Source organism: Tupaia chinensis, unplaced genomic scaffold, assembly GCF_000334495.1.
Source record: "Tupaia chinensis unplaced genomic scaffold, TupChi_1.0 Scaffold147773_1, whole genome shotgun sequence".
In the NCBI taxonomy this organism is placed as follows: Eukaryota; Metazoa; Chordata; class Mammalia; order Scandentia; family Tupaiidae; genus Tupaia; species Tupaia belangeri.
In genome coordinates, this window is record NW_006207624.1 from 530,070 (window position 1) to 535,214 (window position 5,145).

A 5,145-nucleotide genomic window follows, 5' to 3' on the forward strand; every position below is an offset into this window, starting at 1 on the left:
AAAAACCATTTCAACCATGAATACTATACCCAGCAAGATTATCCTTCATATGGGGGGGGGAGATTAAAAAATTCTCAAGAAAAAAAAAACCTGAAAGAATTTACCAACTCCAGACCTGCTCTTTAAGAAGTTCTGAATAGAGTGCTATACCACGAAAACTAACATCAGACAGACAGATATAATAAGACAAAAAATAACCCAGAAAATGACTCCCTTAATGATAGGAACATGTCTGTAAATATTGATAATAACACTGAACATTAATGGAAATATAAGAGAAAGGAGACAATGAGCTCCAGGAGATGTGAAAGTCCTTTCACAATTTGAAAGAAGAAATAGACACTATAAAAAAAGAATTAAACAGAACTGTTTGAGATGAAGAATGTGATACAGGAAATAAAACCTCCCTCGAAAGAATTAAAAGTAGATTAGATCATGCAGAAGATCAAATCTTGAATGTAGAAGACAAAACCTCTGAAAGGATAATCAAAAAGAATGAGAAAACAACCAAGAAAAATGAGGAAACTACAAAGGACCCCAAATAGAATCATCCTCTCCAAGGCATGTCATAGCCAGATTGGCCAAAACCATAGGCAAAGACAAGATACTAAAGTTGACAAGAAAAAAAAAAAACTGTCAAGTTACTTACAAAGTTTATCCCATTAAGCTAACATCGGACCTCTGGTCAGAAACAATGCAGGTTGCAGGTGGCATGGTGTTTAAGGTGCTGGAATTCCTATATGGCCTACTTTGGTTCAAATCCTGGACCTGGTGGCTCTCTCTCTCTCTCTCTCTCCCTCTCTCCCTCTCTCCCTCTCTCCCTCTCTCCCTCTCACCTTCTCTCCCTCTCTCCCTCTCTCCCTCTCCCCTTCTCTCCCTCTCTCCCTCTCTCTCTCTCTCTCTCTCTCTCTCTCTCCATACTCATGTGAAAAAATAATGAGGAATAAATAAAATAAATAATTATTTAAAAAGAAACAATGCAGGCAAGGAAAGAATGAGGAAATATAGTCAAAGTGTTAAGTAAAAAACAATTTCAACCATGAATACTATACCCAGCAAGATTATCCTTCATATGGGGGGGGGAGATTAAAAAATTCTCAAGAAAAAAAAAACCTGAAAGAATTTACCAACTCCAGACCTGCTCTTTAAGAAGTTCTGAATAGAGTGCTATACCACGAAAACTAACATCAGACAGACAGATATAATAAGACAAAAAATAACCCAGAAAATGACTCGCTTAATGATAGGAACATGTCTGTAAATATTGATAATAACACTGAACATTAATGGATTAAATTCTCCGATCAAGAGACACTGACTGGCTGAATGGATAAAAAAATAGAAACCCTCTACCTCTACCTGTTGCCTAAAAGAAAAACACCTTATGGATAAAGACGTACATGTACTAAAAGTGAAGGGCTAGAAAAAAAATATTCCATACAAACAGAAATCAAAAAAGAGCTCGGAAAAAAAAATAATAAAATAAAATAAAATAAAATAAAAAAAGAGCTTGGGACCAGCAGTTAGCCTAATGGCTATGTCGCTGGACTCCCACGTAGTTGCTGGACTCCCACATAGTCGATCGCGGTTCGCATCCCGGACCCAGTGGCTTAGAACTCATGCTGGGTGCATGTGCATGCATGTCCAAGATCCCGAGAGGAGAATGGAGGAGAAGGGATTGCGTCGTGACCATCCCCCCTGGGGGGTGATTTCTTGCTTTCTGTAAATGTCTGGGGAGGCCCCGCCCCCTATAGCGAAAACCTCTCCAAAAAAAAAAAAAGAAAAAAAGACTAAGGCCTCGGTGCCTTTTTCATGCACATCCTTAGTCGGACACCCCCAAAGATTGCTCTCTGAGGAGTGACAACTGCTAGGAATCATCATGCATTTTTATCAAAAATGTGATACATGCAAGTACACGGGAGAGGGGATACTTGTTTCAATTATCACCTCATAAAGTTCTAACAATAGAGAACATAAATTCTATTTTGGGTTGGATTAAGTGTGGGTCTAGTGCAGTTCCACAATTGTTTGTTTGCTGTAGGTGGATCTTTATGGAATGCAGTTTCGGGAAAGTGGCTCCAGCAAGCAGAGATGATTATCAGCTGATGCAGGACAGCAGCCATCTTGTGATTACCGGGAATGATGCTGAGAAAAGAAAATCTCAAGTATAGATATTAGTTCTTATGGATCTTAATAAAGAATGATACCTATATAGTTTTATAGGGATCTAAAACTTAATTTAAGGAATCCTAATATATTTATCTATTTCACTTGGTGAGGGTGGGGGTGTCCTGGGCCAGTTTTGGCCTAATCCTATTTTAGGTAAAGAAAAGATTATCTTTAAGTTTATGTTAAATGTATCTTGAAGGGCCTTCCAAAGGTCAAGAAGATTTCTGCCTATATGTGACTTTATCACACTCTCTATTGTGACTGTCCGGAGTAAAGCATTGTAATTAACAGTAGGTGATCAGGGTCGAGGGGAGTGGTCAGGGGACTTTTGGGAAAATCTCATCACATACTCAAGAGAGCTATGTAATTTTTAGGGGGTCAGACGGGGTGGTCGATTTCCAGCCAGGCTACCACAGTTTTCTCGAGCAAATAGCAAGCAGCCTTGCTGACATGCTAATTCGACCTAAGTTTTATTCCTAGATCAGGGTGGCGGGGGGCAGGGGTACACAGCAGCGGCCTTGCCAATGTGCTGGCCCGACCTAAGAGGTAAAGGTCAAAAGCTCAAAACAGATCCTGGGGCCCTACCAGGTTGGACTCCTCCACATATAATCTACCAAGTTTGAATCAGAGGACGTAGAAAGCCTGAATAGACCTATAACAAGCCATGAGATTGAATCAGTAATAAATAACATCCCGACAAAGAAAAACCCAGGTCCTGATGGTTTCAATTCTAAATTCTGCAACACTTTTAAGTAAGAGGTATCCCCTGTCCTACTCTTTTTCTCTAAAGATCCAAAAGAAAGGAGACCTCCCACATTTATTTTATGAAGCATCCATCATCTTCATTCTCAAAGTAGATATAGAGATGACAAAAAAGAAAATGTACAGACCAAAACCTCTGATGAGTATAGATGCAAAAATTCTCAACAACATACTTGCAAATCATATCCAACAACATATAAAAAGGATTATTTATCGTGACCAGGTAGGCTATATTCCAGGGATACAAGTGTGGGTCAACATATACAAAATCATAAACATAATACAGGATATTAACAAAAAGAAAGATTAAAACCATATGATCACTTAAGTTGGTACAGAGAAAGTATTTGATAAAATACAACATACCTTCCTGATTAAGACCCTTATTTTGGTATAGAAGGGTCATTTCTCCACACAATAAAAATCATATATGAAAAACTGATAGCTAACATTATACTGAATGGGGAAAAGCTGAAAGATTTTCCACTAAAAACTTGTACTTGACAAGGATGCCCACTTTCTCCACTTCTTTTCAATATAATTCTGGAAGTCTTAGCCAATGCAATCAGAAAAGAGAATAATATAAAAGGCATTCAAATAAGCAAAGAAAAGTTGAAAATATCTATATTTGCAGATGACATAATAGTATACTTAGAAGACTCAAAGGTTTCCATGGAAAAGCTTCTCGAAGTAAAATATGAATAGAATAAAGTGGCAGATACAAAACCAACATCCAAAAATATATAGCGGTTCTATATACAAATAACAAGTTGAATGAGGTAGATCTGAAGAAAAGAATCCCTTTTACTATAGCTACAAAATGTATAAGATACCTAGGGATTAAACCTAAATAATGAAGACAAAGAGCTTTAGAAAGAAAACTATGACAATTTTATTTTTTTAGCATCTTTTTATTTTTTTAATATTTTTATTTCATTTTTATACTTTCAATCACATTATTTAGCTTACAAAGTGAATATTCCAATATGTGAACATTTCTCCCTAGTCCAGTTGATAAAACTATAAAATTATCTTCAACAGATAATATCACATTTCTTTGTCCCATTAAAAAAGATATTGAAAATGACACAAAAAAGTGGAAGGATATTCCATGTCTTTGGTTTTGAAGAATTAGTATAATCAAAATGGCAATTCTACCCAAATTAATCTATATATTTAACACAATTCCAATCAAAATGCCAGAGAAATTCTTCACAGGTCTACATAGAATTTGTCCAGAATCATAGAATAGCAAAGCATATCCTGAGCAAGAGTGGAGTGGGTGGCATCTCACTCCCTGACCCCAAAATATACAATAAAGTTGTGATAATCAAACAGGATGGTATTGACACAGAAACAGATGGGTGGACCAATGAAATAGAATAGAGACCCCAGAAATAAACCCCAAAACTTACAGCCAACTGATTTTTGACAAAGGATACCAGTCAATCCAGTGGTAAAAGGAAAACCTCTTTAGCAAATGGTGCTTAAAAAAAATAAAAACCAGTATCCATCTGCAAAAAGAAGAAACTGAATCCCTATCTTTCACCATTAACAAAAATCAATTCAATACGGATCAAATATCTGAACCTAAGACCTCAAACTATAAAACTACTGGTGGAAAAATCTGGGAAGTTCTGGGAGACATTGGGATAGGCAAATACTTCTTAAATAAGACTCCCAAAGCACAGCCAAACTCCCTAAAATAGACATGTGAGACTATATCAAATTAAAAAGTTTCTGCACAGCAAAGCATACAATAATTAGTGTGAACTGACAAACACAGAATGGGGGAATATTTTTGTAAACTATGCCTCAGATAAGGGACTGATAACCAAATACACAAGGATCTCAAGTGGCTTACTCGCCCTCCCCCCCAAAAAATGATTAACCAAATTAAAACATGGGAAAATGAGCTGAACAAAAATCTAAGGAAGACATACAAACAGCTAAAAAGCATATTAGGAAATGTTCAATATCCTTTATCATAAGGGAGATGCAATCAAAACCACAGAGATATCACTTTTTTTTCTTTGAGAGGTTTTTTGCCATGGGGCATGTGCACTCGCCAGACAGACAGAGACAGAGAGGCAGAAAGCGAGAAATCACCCCCCAGGGGGGATGGCCACGCACAATCCCTTCTCCTCCATTCTCCTCTTGGGATCTTGGGTATGCACGCACACATGCCCGGCATGAGTTTTAAGCTACCCGGTC